The 17218-nt window shown below is 42.5% G+C and overlaps 1 long non-coding RNA gene across 2 annotated transcripts in view; it reads left to right on the plus strand.

The window, feature by feature from the left end:
• Positions 1-16586, plus strand: part of LOC109285242 (uncharacterized) — a 29275-nt gene extending 12689 nt beyond the window's left edge. Inside the window, exons 4-5 of one of the 2 annotated variants that reach the window (XR_002092921.2) lie at positions 6717-6840; positions 8945-16586. This is a non-coding gene — a long non-coding RNA (uncharacterized LOC109285242). Of the gene's footprint in view, positions 1-6716; positions 6841-8140; positions 8520-8944 lie in introns of those variants that run through there. The other variant, XR_002092920.2, reaches the window with a different exon arrangement.
• Positions 16587-17218: the final 632 nt, after the last annotated feature.

Raw genomic sequence — 17218 nt, forward strand, 5'->3', positions numbered from 1 at the left:
CTGAAAAATGTCTGTGTAAGGCAGACAGGAGGTGGGGATCCCTGCTTGAACAGGGAGTGCTAAGGAGGAGGGCAGAAGCAGGAGGAAGTCAGGCAGACCCCACTGTACCTGCAGTCAGAGAGCAGAGGGGAAAGTCCAGCTCAGCTCTCTGGAGCAGAGCACCTCGCCCAGCCCAGAGAGCATGCCAGGATCCTGGTGACTCAGATTTAACTTAAACCAGAAAGGGGTCTGGGATAGACATTGCATATACTGGTTTAACCCAAATCAAGTCTGATATACTACATTCAACCTGGTTTATCTCAAATCAGTTTCAGCCATTTTGAAACTGGTTTTTGTGCACTGAACTTCTGTTACAGGTTTAAACCAGTTTCTGATCACTTAAACCGGTTTATGTGTAATGTCTGTCCCTAGCCCTCTTAATCTATCATACCTTAATAGATACTGAACAATTCTTAGTATGTGACCCATTTTAACAAAGTAATGGTATCAATTAAGTCTAGGTTTTCTCTTCTGTTGTCATCTCCCTATTCCCTCTCTGACTGTTCAATAAATATGAACAGTGTGCTTGGTATTGTACAAATGTAGAAGGTAATGTCTCTGTCCTACTGATCTTACATTCCATTTTAGAAATAAGGCATGGCTCTGAGGTGAACAGTATTGGGTCTGAGCAAATCTGACCCCACAAATAGGGTGAAGCAGTGTTTATGTGAGACTATAAGTCAGGGGCAGGCAAAGTCCAGTCCATGGGCCAGATCCAACCAGCAGTGGGCTCCATTTCCCAGCAGCCCCTGCCTGTGTGGCTCGGGCATTTTCATGGAGACCCCAGCAGCAGCCATGCTGTGATAGCTCATGGCTTGGGTTTCCATGGGGCAGCAGCAGCATGTAGCAGCACCGGCACTGGCCTCTTCCTGGCAGGTGGGAGTGGAGCAGGCTCAGTTGCTGCCACGTGCTCAGGGCAGGCAGCAATGGCGATGGTGGCACCACTGGGAGGGGTGGCTATGGGGAATTTTGGGAGTGGCTATTGCCCCCCTCAAGACACTCCCCTAGCACTGCCCCTGCTGGCAGCACACATGGCAATGGGGGAGCTGCTCTGGAGCTGGGCTGGGATCTTGTGGCAGTGGCCGTGTGGTCCAGAGGCAGGACAGAGCTGCAATCTGCAGCTTGTATGCCCCAGGCAGAGACATGCAGGCAGCAGATTGTGGTTCTGCCCCAGCTCTGGACCACACTGTTAGAGCTGCAAGGAGCTAGGGAAGAGTCATGATCCACTGCCTGCATGCCCCTGCCTGAGGCATGCAAGCTGCAGATTGCAGCTCTGCCCTGGCTCTGGACCACAATGTCACTGCCACGAGATCCCAGTCCAGCTCTGGCACAGCACTGCACCCTGCTGTGTGCTCTTGGGGCCAGTCTTCACAGAAACCCTGGCCTTGCACTATCACAGTGCAGCTGCTGCTGGGGTCTCCATGGAAACTGGCCCCAGCCAGGGGCTGCTGGAAAATAGAGTCCAGGCACTGCCCAGATTCACTATTTTGCCCACCCCTGCTTTAAGTGTTTTCCCTCTATATAACGTAAGAGAGAGCCAGAAGGCTCCTCCTGTTTGAGGAGGAAAGAACAGGAGGAGGAGATAATAACAAAAAAAAAAAGTCAGCCAAGAAGAAAAACAGAAGCTAGGAGGACATATTACAGAGTGGGTTACCTTACAATAGTCCAGCAGGGTGAAGTCCAGCTGAGGAGGCAAGACATTCCTGTAACAGCAGTGAGATACCATGGGGTGAAGCCTAATCAGAAAGCACCTGTAGGGAGCTGGGGAGGTCACCTGACCAGACCGGGGCAGGGCCTGGGAGATACAGACCCAGGTCTGAGCCAAAGCAGTCAGTCTGGAGCTGCAGGCTGCAGAGGAATTTGCTCTAAAGTTGAGAGGCTGCAGAGAACTGCCAGGAGGTCTCTGAAGCTGATGGGGGCCTTGCAAGTAAGGCTTGGATGACTTGCAGGGTTATAGGAAGAGAGTGGGGCAATTTGCATTGCAGCTGCTGGACTTACGATTTTGTTATTATGCTCTGGAGATACAGGTTTTCTGAAACAGAATAAGCATTGAAAAGAAGAGCCAAAAAAGCAAGACTTGATGTGTGTGTTACATACAGAAATCCAGGATTCTTTTCCAAACCCTGCATTTTTGGTAGTCAACACAACTTCTTACCTTACTGAAGCCTCAATGAAATATTTCAAGAAGGTTTAGTTTCCTTCCTTCTTCCATCTGTCAGGGCCACGCCAAACTCTTAGATAAAGGCATGATAGGATCTGATGCGTGATCCACACAATTACACATGTGCCAACCTGTCTCATTCTTTCAGCTACACCTCGGCAAAACTGTTCATTAAAAATGGCATTGAAGCCAGGTTTCCAAGTGTAACCTCTAGAAAGATGTGATAACTCAGTGACTGTATTACTCTGACATGTGGGAGGCTTGGGTTCAAGTACTCCTTCTGCTATAGAATTTCTGCGTGATCTTGAGCAAGTCACTTACACTTTGTGTTTCAGTATCTCATCTAAAAACAGTGGGAATTAATAGCAGTTTCCTAATGTAAAGAGGCCTTGTGAAGATATAGTAAAGGTTATGAGGCATAAGGTATTACAGTGTGGGGATTGTTGCTTCTCTTGCCAAAGAATAAGTGTCTCCATAGATTTCATAGATTTTTAGGATTAGAAGGGACCTCAGTAGATCATCATGACCAATCCCCTGCCCTGTGCAGGAAAAAGCGCTGGGGTCAGATGACCCCAGCTAGGTGCTTGTCTAGTCTCTCTTAAAGACCTCCAAGGTAGGGGAGAGCACCACCTCCCTTAGAAGCCCATTCCAGATTGTGGCACCCCTCACCACAAAGAAATTTTTCCTAACGTCTAATCTAAATCAGCTCTCTGTCAGTTTATGGCCATTGTTCCTAATTACCCCAAGGGGCACCCTGGTAAACAGATTATCCCCTATTCCTTGCTGCTCACTCACTTAGGAGAGTTTCATGATTATAAAACCATGAAGTTCGGGTGACAGATCTTGCAATACTTTGGATGCAGAGTCAATTTTGGAGAAAGTTCCTTTCTACTTTGCTGATATAGGCCATGTAAAAACATTCAGTTTCTCCTGGGAGGGTTGCTGTTCCATGAGTGTAAAAATGTTCACAATATGCCAGGAACATCCACTGTTAAATTATTCCCAGATGAGTTTTTTATGTACAGTAAAAGTTCTGTTATCCGGCATCTTACAAGCCGGCATGCTCTAGTAACCAGCATGCCGGCTTGTAAGATAAAGTGAAACCGGAAGTGTTCACCATGGCACTTCCAGTTTCTCCGAGCCCCCATTGCTTGGAGCAAAGCAGCCTGTGCTGCGGAGCCCCCACAGCCCGGGGGCATAACAGGCTGTGTAGGGCTGTGTGGAACCCACCTCCCTGTCCTGCGGGAGTGGCAGTGATGCTGTGAAAGGGGTGGAGGGATGCCCCAGACACGGTGTGAGAAGCAGCAGCTGGGGCCGCTCAATTAACTGGCATATTTTGTTATCCGGCATCCCCCATGCCTGGGGGATGCCAGATAACACAGCTTTTACTGTATACACATTCTCTTCTGAGAGAATCCATAGTATGATCTTCTAGCATCCCAAGATGCTTTGCTCTCTTCCTCCCTCCGCTTCCTCCCCTTTCCCACCTTCCTCCCCCCAAGGAGATAGTGTGTTTTGGCCATAGAAGGAACTTTCATGCTGAGAGCACTTGATTAACAGAGGGCTGTTTGAAAACTCTGTCTGGATGGAGGCCTTTTCTGTAGTAAGCAAGGAGAAAAGACTGTTTGGGGTATTTTTGGTATACCGTAATTACATTTTAAATTGGAAAGCAATAAAATACTATTCTTCCTGCTGCATAAAAAAACACCACTATATATATATATATATATATATATATATATATATATATGTGTGTGTACACACACACACACACACATACATGCAAAGCGGGCCCTATTCGTTTCGGATTCGGCCTGAATCAGGGACAGTGATTCGATTAGTTGATTTGGCTCACTGTCCCTGATTCAATTCAGCCGAATCCAAATCTGAAGATTCGAGGCTGATTCGGAGAATCAGAGATTCAGACATAGACACAGCTTTAAATGTTTTTTCTACATACCTCGAGGTACCAGTGCAGCTTGTGAATACTGCTTTGCTAGGGCACATGGAGCACCCCAGAGGACTGTGGAGGAGCCCTCCACATGCTTGGTGGTGAACCCGGAAGTGGACCAGAAGTACTGAATCCCCACCCCCCAACCTAGGAGGTACCAGTCGCCAGGCTGGGAGGGCATGAGGGAGCCCTCCAGAATGCTCCCCAGCGGACCCTGAAGTGGACCAAAAGTGCTTCTGGTCCACTTCCGGGTCTGCTGCCGAGTGCGCTGGGGAGCCCCCACACTTCTGTGGGACACTCTATCCACCCCAGCATCACAGCATTCATGAGCTGCCTGCTACCTAGAGACATGTAGAAAAAACATTTAAAGCTATGTCTATGTCCCAATCGCCAAATCTTTCCAAATCTCTCCGAATAGATTCGGAGGGTTCTGATTCGATTCAGAGAGATTAAAGGGTCTCCTGATTTGATTCAGATTTGGAGATTCAGCCACTGAATTGGGCCGAACCTCTGCCGAATCAAATTAGGGACCGAAGCTTCACACAGCCCTACTGTATAGATATAGATATATAGATAGATATAGATATATATAGTTCCTGGGATATGTAGAGATATGTGTGTGTATGTATATGTGTGGTGTCTACTGTTGATCCTCCTGGATCGTGGTGTATGCATAAGGACCACCCAGACCTTCAATGCATATGCCTGGGCAGGAATTTTTGGAGGAGTGGAGGCTGCCCATTCCTGCCATCTTCCCTTTAGGCCACTGAGACAGAATCTAAAGACCAGACTGAGTCCAGATGTTTTGTGTCTCTATGGCTGTAGTTGTATAAGTGTCTAGGAAAAGGTTACTGGATATGGTGACTGGTATAGCTAATGACTTTTGAAGCAGTTAAAGCAGAAAGCTGAAAAGTGGAATGGAAACTGAAAACTTCTCAGATCATATCTGCTCCCTTTATGTACTATCCACAGCCACTAATATGAAAACATTTACGTAGGCAGTAAGTCTGGGACCTACAAGGTCACTTATTTTGGTGCTGTAAGTTAGGATAAGGACATACCTAATGCTTACATCAGTCTAGTTAGGATTACAGTGGTACAAAAAAAATAATAAAAAAATCAAATTGTGCAGCTTCCTAAATGAAAGAAGCATTACCTAATCTGGTATAGAGTTACCCTTGAAAGAATCGGGATTAAAACACAGTTGGTGTAAATTAAACCAGTGTTTATTTTTATATGTGTGCATCCATCCTGGGGTAGCGATTCACTTGAAGGCTATTACTTGGTCCCCTGTCACTCAGCAGTGAGGTGCTGTAATAGAATGAGCTACCCAGAGATCAGGGCAGGTGTCTGATCCTAATGCTGGTATAATTTATTTGTAAATAAGAGATGTAAATTGCACTGGAGCATAAGTGCACATGCCCATGCCCTTGGTTGGATCTAGGTTTGATTTGAGACATGCTGGTGAGGAAACTTGTACTGTTTTGTACAACTAGATTGGTTCTGTTCTGGAATTAAATGAGCATCCATTTCCAAGGCTGACATTTTTGTTAAAGCCAGTTTCTTAAATAATCAGAGTTGTACCTGAAAGACATGAACACATACTAGCCAAAGAAAACCTAGCAGAAAATAAAGATACATTAGTACAGCCTCATGGGATTAATAAAACCCACAGAGAGGATTTGCTGTAACAATTGTATAAAACCATCATTTCATAGAAACTGAACAGGCACATTCACATCATAAAGTATCTTTTACTTTAGTGCGTACATAAACAAACTTCCTTACCATAAAGAAACTGATTTACCCAACTGCAGTTAGAGGATTGAGTGCTTCATGCAGAAACCAAGGAAGGTCTGCTGCATACAGTACAGTTTTGCAATGCTGTCAAAATTGTTTTCCCTGCTATATACTGTAAATTATAGAACATACATGAAAAATCCCTTCCTAGGGATTTTTCCTGTTATCGTATAAGCCTTATTGGTTGAGCCTTGCTTTTGTTTTATCCTGTTTTGTTCCTAATTTACAAAAAGCAGTGTGGCGTGCTTAGAATTTCAGAGCTGTGCAACTCCAAGTGATTGCCATTAACAGCAAGATAGCTTGCTGCTAAGTGCTGCTTATGCTATTGGGCTTTTATCATTTCAAATTGAGATTAATCGTAGATAAAACTGGGAAGGTAAAAGCTGAGTAAACAAGCTGGAGGACATTTTATTTTTAAAGGTAGACATTAAGCAAAGTAAACTATGACAAGGAAACAAAGAGGTTGCTGCACATATTGTTACATACCTTGCCAACACAAGTTTCAATATTTGTGTTAGATCTCTAATGATTGATTATTTTTAACATTCTTATTATATTTCCGCCCCAGTCCTCTTCAACTGCAAACCATAAAAACTAGGCACTACCCTACACAGAAATAAATACCCAGTGTAATGTTGTTCCTCAGAAAATGCAGTTGATGGTATGGTTTGGTGCTGTCTCCCCCACTAGTCTTACAGGATGCACAATGAGAGCAAAAAGTGTGTGGCTAGATGAACTGATCTGTCATCTGTCTCTCTTTAACAGACAAGGAGCCCCATGGGACAATTGCAGACAGAGTCTTATCTAATTTACTGTAGGGGCCAAGTCTGAGACGAAAAAAGTGAATTCAAGTTAAATTTGGACCCTTCTCCAGAATTGAGGCATCAAGGTAAGTCTTGAGAGTCAGAAAACTGGGTCTCTGAGTGCCCCATACTCTCAGCTGCACAGAATTGGACAGGATACTGGCCTGGCTTTTAACCCCTCCAGTGAGTAGGGTCACACCTGACAATATACTTGTTACTTGAAAAAATAGTCCTTGGATTCTGTGTTGTTTGTGCAGTAAAACTGCTGCTGCCTCACATCCCAGAAAAGGTGATATTTAATTGACAGAAAAAAAATGATTCCTATCTATCTCTTGGGGCTATTGAGAACCTAAATTAATTAACTTTACAAAGTGCTTTGGGTACCTGGGTGAAAAGAAACTGCAATTAAAATGATACTTATATTTTGCTTTTGTAATTATTACTTCAATAATCAGTCTTCTTGACACATTGGCTCAGCCTCATTTTGAAACAGATGTTTGGTGATACTCACTTAAGCAGGAGTTTTTCAAAAAGACCATCACCCTAACCCAGTTCCCATGTGTATGGAACCTTTTCATGTAGGTCTGACTTTCCATATATGCATATCTATGCAGGTGTGAGCTGTGTCTCAGAACTGGCACTCAGGCAAATCTGTTTGTGTGACCTTTCCTAACAGAACACCTTTGAAATCCACAGCCTTCCCAGATTGTCTCCCAGATGCCCCATTGTCCAGAAGGATAATTCTTAATGGCTTGCTGCCACACACACCCAAAATTAATTCCCTGGCAGCTTGTGATACAGCCTGAAAGGAACTGCTGCTGGCCTTCAAGCACACCCCCCCTGCTCCCTGGCAACACTGTCCTCAACTGTGTTCCTGGGGGTCTAATTGCTGGGGGGGGGGGGGGGGGGAGAGATTGGGGTTCATTCAGTCAATCTTCTGCTTAGTGCCTGTCTTTTTACCACTGAGTGCTTGACAGATTTCCAGAGTAATCCTCAAAATACCTAAATCCCCTAGTTTTTACAAGAGGATGGTGCTAATGGAACTTATTCAAAAAGAGAGAGGGAATCTCACACCCACTATTCTTCCCCAGTTTATGCTGGGTTGGGAGTATGTGCTGGGGTGAAACTTAATGGTGGGTCTAGTCATTGTTCTGCTTAGTGTTATTAACTGCAGTCCTAGGCAGATCACAGATTTCTGGGGTCATCGGATACCCCAAGTTTTTATAAGAGTGGTGGTTACAGAAACCTTAGGTGTGTAGGAATTTAAATGTAAAGAGCTGTTATAATGCTAATGACCCTAGTCCAAAGCCCTACCTATTGAACCCCCTTAGCACAAGCAGGTTATCCTCTGAGCAAAACAGTAACTGTTGTTTCCTGCATAACAAGATGGTTTTGCTGACTCCTGATGGAATCTGCAAAGAGAACCAGATGCTGTTGGATGCCTTGGAGGTGTCCAGCTGGAGAATGGAGGCACTTGATAATGCAGAGATACTGCTACTGAACACAATGCAGGCTATGATGGGCCTTCTACAGAGCATTTCATGAGATTTAAGACCACCGATGTGTACACAGCGATGGAAAAAATAAAACCCACCATGTCAAATTAGGGGGTATAGAATACAATCCTAAAGGACTAACCCCCCCATCACACGTACAAGCACCCCAAATGTCTAGTTAAGAACCTACACAGTTTGACCACAGTTCCCTTCTATAATCTTATGAATGTCTTCAAAAACTGCAATAAAAGGTATTCATTTGTAAAAGATGTCATCTCCAGACTGAAGATCATTTACACTAGAGTGTTCTGAACTGATCGGATTAATATATATTTCTTCATCTTCAGAAGGACTGGAATTTGTAAAAACATACATATTATAGTAGTCAGATGATGTTACATTGCCATAAATATGATCCAAAGAGTTGGCCTGGGTTTCCATTTCATACACAGATTCTTCTACATCTTCTACGTCTATGTCTTCTATACTATGTCTTTCATTAGAGTCCAGGGGACCAGTTGTAACATTTTCATAGTTTCTGTTACAGAAGTAATTTTCTTGCTGGGTTTTTATTTTCATGGAGGTCTTTCTGTAGACCTGATCTGCTGGGTTTTGCTTTAATGTGATGGGTTTAAGATTTGTACTTGTTGGTGTGTTTGATTTATTGTAATCATTGGTATCTCTTTTCATACAGGCTACACATGGTGAGCTTAAGTTGACTGTAGAGTGACGTATCCACCACACCAGCACTCCAGGTCCACTAAGCACTAAGACTGACAAGATGCTAACAGTTATGTAGATTTCCATAAAGCTTTTTTTGCAGGCTGCATACTCTCTTTCAATACTTCTGTTTCCACATTCAGCATGTGAGAACCAATTGCTTTCCTTTAGAACTATATTTAACAGTTCACATTTACAATCTATTATTACATTTTTCAGTGTTTTGTTCAGGAGCGATTGTGGGAGTTTTGTAAGATTGTTACCTTCAAGGTAAAGACTTGTAAGATTCCTGGCATCATGTAGGAAATTATCTGGTAATACTTGTAACTTGTTGTTGGAGAGGTTTAATACTTGAAGGTTAGGTGTTTGAGCATCTCTGTAGTTTATTTTCTCAATGTTACATCCGTTAAGATACAGATTCGTTACACTGGAACCAAAGATCTTCCATCCAATTGTGCTTGCACATCCAGTACATATGATGCATGGCTCTTTCAGTTCTTTTGTATTACATTTCTCCATTAGGCAGTTGGAAGCAGAAAAGAGTGGATAATGTACCAGGAAACATAAAAGCAGCAAAATTGAATGATCTGCCATCTTGAGCCTATGGGAAATGGCAGAGTTATACAAGATCCATTGCAAATACCTTCCCAAATATGTTCTCTTATTTGAATGTTCTTCCCCTCCGCTGCCATGGAGAGCCCTAGCTGTGACAGGGCTGTGTCTTAGGGAGCTGTAGTTTTGGGGACAGGATTTGCTGAAGAAAGAGCAGGACTGCGGGTGCTCTGCTTACTGACCTTTCCACCCTACTCAGGAGGAGCTCCTCAATCTTTTGGACTATTGCACTATGCAGGTTTCAGTAGAAGCAGGGAGTAAAACTGCTAGTGCCCTGTTTGCCAAGCAAATGGCATTTACTACTGTCCCTGTTTGGGTCTCTCTATACATTTGTGTTGTGTTCTATAGATGGGGTTTGATCAAGCAGCTGGCTTTATATATTAATGCGTTTGACTCAGAGGTTTTAAAATATTTTAATTATACAAAGTGCAACTCTAACTGGGCTTACCTACTTTTGAAGTGTTTAGCAGACCTGTTGGACTCTCAGGCTTTCCAGGAACTCTCCCAGTACAAATCAGAACAACCAAATGGTGATGTATACTCTGGCTGCAATGGCCAGTTTTCAGCCAAGCGTGAGAAAAGGACAACATACTGCCATCAACCTTCCTTCTACTCCTAGTAAGCCTTCTTCATCCCCCTTAATAACAGTGCTTGCTGAAAAGTGCCCTTTCATGAAGGGAGTCTTACAGTGGGCATTTCCATTTGATTTTAGCCCCTTTATATCATCTAAGTATCATAAAAGACTAAAGGGCAACCAGAAATCAGATATATTTTCCTCTAGACTAAAAAGGCATTACTTTAATAACCATGAACATGCAAAGGCTGTATATAGGTCTCAGAGGGGAGACCTTCTGATTGTTAAGTCAATGCTTGTTCCTTATCATTTATCTTGGTTCACACCAAGATGTGCATGTATGCAGACTTCATGCATTTCATATTGTAATTGTTGCATACTGCTCCTTTACTGTTTGCCTCGGTAGATCTCTGTGTTATCTGACATTCTCAAAATAATTCATGAAGCTCACTATTTCAGATGGAAGTTCCTGATGCAGCTTATAGAATTCTAATAGCTTTTTAACACTTAAAAAGGAAATACAATTAAAATATAAATTGATTATACAATAAATCACTAGATGTTTAAAGAACTGTCCATATCTATTTTAGGAAGGTGGTCTTACCTTAGGTCTAGATCAAAAGGTTTGCTCTCTGATAGTCAGTCAGCTAAATGTGTAATTGCAGGCTATCCACGTTTGCATAGTTCAGAACTCTACGGACAGGAACAAATTGCTTGTAGTTGCTACTCTCTGTGGCTTTTTAAGGTGGTTATGCATTCTATGAATATCAAGCAAAGAATCTACATAGTTAGACCACATATTCTAGCACTAGTGCTCTTGAGTGCAAGAACTATAAAAGCATCTATACTTCTAAAATTCTTTCTCACTCAGGAAACACTCCTTTGAAAATTGGAATACAACTTATTCTACTGATTTTATTTAAAATACCTTCTGCTAATCACTATTTTAAATAAAATATATAATTACTTAAGTTCCAGTAGTTCAAGGATAAAAATTTCCAGTAAAAAAATATACATAAGACCTGAATATACACAGGGAATAGAAATCAAGGAAAATCTGTCAAAATACAGAAGTTTGCTATGCTTCCTCACCCACTGATGCCTACTTGGTGACCTCAAGTCTCTCTCACTTGTGCATCCATGCTTATCTTTAGATAAGAGATCAGTTCTTCCCAGATCACATGTAAAATCTTCAGCCTTAATGTTTCACACGAAGCAATTTCTGCCATCTCAATCTGCTGGGCTAGTCTTTTTAAGTGGACATGTTGTCACTACTACTGTTGTTATTTAATGGAAAAACTCTAAGGGAAATGGCTACTTTATTAAAAAGAAAACTTTTTTCTTCACTTTGATGATTTATCTAATGTTTGCATATCCTTTTCACAGCCATTTATTTTTAAAATAAGAAGAGAAAATTCAGCTATGTAGCTTCTATTCAAACAGAATTCCCCTTGACTATACTGGGAACTTTACAAGATGACAGAGTTGTAACAAAATGATGCAAAAATGTATGCCAGTATAGCCATAAGGAATACAAAAACTAATTTAAAAAATGGCACAAGGGCAGACCGTGACAATAGTAACAGTCCCTGGTAAAGTTCTAAACAGGTATGATCACCAATTATTGTGTTCACAAGAGATGCAATTTGTCCTTAATGTGGTAAATTGTTTAAAATCTTCCTTTAAAGGAAAATGGATCTGTTTTAAGTTTTGTGACTGTATGCTATATGACGGGGTCAGCAACACAGCCTGCAGCTGCAGAGCTCCTAGATCTGGCCCAAAGAGTCAAAAGTCTTTGCCTTTGCCTGCACCCATGCTGGACTTGGGCACTGAGGAGCTGGGCCGAGGCAAGGCAGCTAGAACTGCTTCTCCCAACCCCCTGCTTCTCGGCTGCAGCATGGGTGCAGCTCCCAGCTAGTGAGGAACTGCACTGGGGCTGGGCAGAGTCCCACTGCACTTGTGCTGCAGCCAGGAGTGGGGCAGGACATGTGGAGCAGCAGCATCACTGCAGGCACACCTTCCAACTGCCTGGCCTTGGGGGCTAGAAGCTGTGCCCATGCTGCAGCCAGGGAGCAGGGGGCTAGGGAGAAGCAGTGCCAGCAGCATGGGCTCAGTTCCCAGCTGCCTAGCCTCAGCTCACCTCCTTTCCAGTTGGAAGCCGTGCTTATATCCCAGCTGGGGACTCAGGGGCTGGGAAAAGCAGCAGTGGTATCAGCATAGTTGCCTGGCCTCAGCATGGGTGTCGGCAAACACCCCTTGCTGCTGATGTACTACTGAAGCTACCCAACCCACGCCAGACAGGAGCAGGATTGTTCTGACCCACAGCTTGGAAAGGTTGCTGGTCCCTGTCTACGTGAAGGACTTTGTTGTTCTGTAGTTGCATAAAATAGTGACATCATCTACTGGAACTATTATTATTGAGTGGATCTCAATATTAATGAGCTTTTTCACAAGTATGTTGAAGTGGTTTTTTGCAGATATTCAATTTATACATAAACTGTAATTTGTTTTTCCCTCAGCCATAGCAAACTATGTGAACTATTCCCAACAGCCAGGCTCAAAAGAACCAGCCATTATTCACTTCTTCTGCATAAATATTATGTCACAAAGCTCATGCCAGTAGCACAAGTGATTTACCTACTGTAAAAGTTATCCACTTTTTTATTTCCGTGCCCTCGATCTGCCTCTTTTCTTCCTCTGCTTGTCCTCAATACGCATTCAACTTTTAAGGTAATTATCTGTGCAAACATTGTATCATCTCCTTCAAACCTTGCACAGTTCTCTGGTGGTGACAAAAGCTCTTTTTCAGATATATTTAGACATCAGGTTGTATATTGATGCTGCCAGATGAATATTCCAAAATGGATCTGAAGTAATGCAGCACTAGTCTGAGTTTGTTCATGCTTCAGTGGGACAAGTTAAGGGCTATAGTCAAATATGAGCTAACATGATACAGTAGCTACAGACTGAGGAGCAATCTGACACTTAGGTCAGATTGGGGAGCACCCAGGGTCTATGTAAGCCTGGGTAAGCTATGAATATAGACCTTTTTTAAACCCCTTTCCTTTTTTGCTGCACTGTTTTCCTACAATTTAAATTAAATGATGTTTTGTTTTAAAGAGATGCAGCTCTGGTCAGGGCTCCCAAAGGGACTGTGGCACCAGATGAACAATTGTTTGGTATGTATGGCACTATCATCCCAAAACTGGTCCTCAGAGTGGAAGAACTGTGGAATTCTGTCCAAGAAAGGCAAAGGCTCAAAGCCTTTATGATGTGCAGACAAGAGGCAGAAGAAGAGGGGAGAAAGTTTATAACTAGCCTTGAACTGTGATAGGGGGCAATGCATACATATGAAATCCACTGTTGCGCTGGTGTTTAAAAAAAAAATCATCTCAAATGTGACCAACTCTGTTCACAAGATTGATCCCCCTGCACTATTTGAATACAAGCTCATCTTCTAAAGCTCCTGAGGTTTACAGCTAAATTCTGTTTCAGCCCATTATAAAGAGAAAGCCCATCATGAACAATGGATCCAGATAAAGGTGAAGATTTAAGCTGGCTGTTAGATCTTGATGGCTGGTTTTGGACCTATCTCTGGTTAAAGTAGTAGCATTTTTTTTAGATATCTTTGAAAAAAGATCTCCATAGGCTGCCATCAGCCGTGTGCAGATACTGGGCTTCCCCTCCAAACAGTTCTCTTGTTTCCTGGTTCCAACATGGTTGCTTGAAATAGTTTGATCAGGGACAAAATGTAATTGTGGATAAAATGCTTCTTACGCTATTCATCCTTCTTAGAACTGCTCTCTTTCATCATTCTCTTGTGCAGTAATACATACAGAAATTACTCATTTTTTATTTTTAACCTGCCCCTCCCAGAAATTAGTGTTCATCTTAACAAGCCACGTTTGTTGAGATCAGATCCTTTCAAATAGGTATCTTTGTAATTTGCTATTCAGAAAGTCTCTCTCTACCCCTCACAGGTACTGTGTGTGCTGTTGATGAAACGTTCCCTAAGGCACAGAAAGATGCACACATATAAACTACTGCATAATTGATGCTTGCTATACAGGCTGGTGCTTGTGTCTGTTTCAGTTCTTGAGCTTTTCTGAGTGCTCTCTGAAACCAATGCATCTTTCTTAAATCCCTTGCACTTCAGTAATTTCCCTTGCATTTGATGCCAATCTCTCAGCCAGACTGTTCAGTATGCTGCTTCCTCATTCTCATATAGCTGTGAGGAGAATGAACAGACATAATGGGATTGCAGCAGTCAGGGCTGCCCCCATCCATAAGCCTATCTATTTCACCCCATCTGATTCTTAAAATATTTGTTTTGGTAGTGTTAAAGTGATGTTGTAGCTGTGATAGTCCAGCAATTATACAAGAGACAAGGATTTTTGGGGGTGATATCTTTTATTGGACCAACTGCATGGTTGGTATAAAGTTAAACAAGCTTTTGAATGCAAGTCTTGAAAGGGGTGATGATAGGGCTGGGACTGCCAACCAGCTGATTGTTGGTCCCAGCCCCTGCACTGCACTGGGGTCCTGATCTGATCCTGGAGTCTCTCTCTGCCAGCAGTGGACCCCCAATTCACCCTACGGATCCAGTGGCAGAAGCAGCCACCTTCTCCAGAGCTTGGGTCCCTGTGCCTCCTTCTAGCCACTGCCACTAGTGGAGACTCAACTTGCTGCAGTGTGCCAAGGTTGGGCACTCTTGGGTTGGGTGTACTCAACATACAGTAGGAAGTGCATGGGCTCTGGGTGTGGGGGCTGCACGTCCTCATAGGTGGACATGTGAGCTGTGGTGCCCAGTGCTATGGTCAGTGGGGGTAAGGCACGCGGGACGGATGGGAGGGCACAGCCAGCTCCAGGCCTGTCCAGAGCAGGCTGAGATAATAGTAAGCATTACTGTGCAACTGCTCATAACACATTCTAACTTTTAATACAACATAGTAATGCTTATTGCACCTCAGGTAAAACATGTGCCCAAATTTAACACTGCTGAACATTGCCTTCTGTGGTGCTGTCATCTGTACCAGGATGGTGCATGTTGGAAAGGAGAGCCAGGGAAAGGAGATAGAAGAGGGAGACAATCATCAGGAAAGCATTGTAATAGAGTAGATTAAAAATAGAAAGAAAAGAAGCTCTAGTTTTCCAGAGAGCTTTCTATTTTCCAGAAACTGTGTCTCCTACTAGTCACAGCCAGGAAGCACTGGCTCCTGCAAAGCTGATTAAAATAGCCAGAGAAAATGTCTCAGAGAAGTCTCAATCCCCTGATTTAAGATAACGACAAAACAGAAAATGGAAAGATAAAGGGAAGGGGCAAAGTGTTTTCAGGCTGTATCTCTTGTGCTGGGAGGGATGATGACTTCCCTTTGAGCCAAATGTAAGGCTGAAAAAACTGTCAGCAAATCTTTCTACTTTCATTAGCGTTTCTTCTCCCTCTCTTTTCATGCTTACATCTTCCTGGCTGTGACTGGTAGGATGAAATTTTGTATGATGTGTAAGAAGTAAAAAATGAAAGGGTGAAGCAAGGAACATACTCTTGAGGTAAGTTTTATTTGTAAGGATAACTGTATTGTCTGTTGACTAGGGAGAAATACCTGATAACAGCTAAGATGCAGAACCTGCTGTGGTCTGTAAAAAGGCTCATGTGGGTGTTTTTTTCATGATTGTCATCTTGTTTGGAGTTTTATTTCATTATCATTCTTCCTGTTATATTATGTTTGTGTATAAAACAGCAATAGTTAAAGTATTTGATTCAACTCTGAGTTCTTTAGTCCATGGCCCTTGGACTAAGTGGGTTTAATAAAATAGTCTAAATTGAACTAAATATGTCTTTTAGTTATTTCATTTGAGATGGTCATGTACATCTGAGCCTCAAGTGTATGTTTAAAGCAATGCAAACCCAAATAGGAAATAACATTGACCAAGCTCCTTTTTCTGTTTTTAGCCAAACACAAGCAAGTATAAACAGGTCCTGCTGTAACTCTTTCATTGTTTTCATTTAACCAAAGACAAGTGCAAGAACTTCTCACCTTTTAAAAGTTCTAATATCTATATCCTGTTCCTGCCTTTACTAAGTTGTACTCTTTTTTTGCTAAGCAGTCAATATAGGGGTTGGTCACATCTTTGACCTGTCTAGTTACTATGGTTCATTCTTCTAAAAGCAACTTTTCCTTTGGGAAGGAGGCACTGTAGCTTTCTGAATCTCTTTGTAGTGCCATGCTCACAGTTGTAAGCCCATCACTCCCATTCATCTGAACAGCTACTAACTGAAAAAAGTATCTGAAAAAACATCTCTGCTTGTATGTGTATTAATGTTCTGATTACATTTGAGAAAAAGCATTTTTCTTGTCAGGGTGTGTTACTATAAAGACTGATGTGACTTTGCCACTTTATGAAAGGTTGGAATGTTGCAATGAATGTTTTTGGATAAAGCTTATGATTTCTGCAATGTTTTGTCTTCCACGTGGAATGATGCAAAACAAACTCAAGGTTTCACAGCTTTAGTTCAGAGTTGCTTCTCAGAAGAAACGAAGGTTGCTTAGAAGAAAGAGTGGGTTTTTGCTTGCAGAAAAGGAAATTTTAACTATATACTCATACAAATATAGGCTCCATTTGAATGTGTGAGTTTGCCAACTCATGCTGTAAAGAAGGTGAAAAGCATGTACAAGTATAGCCTTCCACGTAATCAAATTTACAGCTTGAAACAGTGCTAAAAACAATTTAAACTATGGACTTTGACAAATGTAAGAGGTCTCAGATGCATTAATTTTCACATCTATGAAATAAAAATATGTGCACCACTGAGTGCAAGGACACCCAAACAGAGTGCTGTAGTACATGCCAGTAACTACAGATCCTCCAGACCTCTCTAACAGGCCCACTTTAAACTATGACCATATAAAAAAGTGTCCCCTTATCTCACTGGCCAGGCATTGACTTGTAGTGTTGGGAAGGAAGGGGGCAGAAAAACAGCTTTTACTACAGCCACACAATTGCACAAGTGGCAGTGGCACCAACCGGAAGTCACCACAACCCCTTTGTATGGCACCGGCCCAG

The sequence above is a fragment of the Alligator mississippiensis genome, chromosome 3, assembly GCF_030867095.1.
Source record: "Alligator mississippiensis isolate rAllMis1 chromosome 3, rAllMis1, whole genome shotgun sequence".
NCBI classification, from domain to species: Eukaryota; Metazoa; Chordata; order Crocodylia; family Alligatoridae; genus Alligator; species Alligator mississippiensis.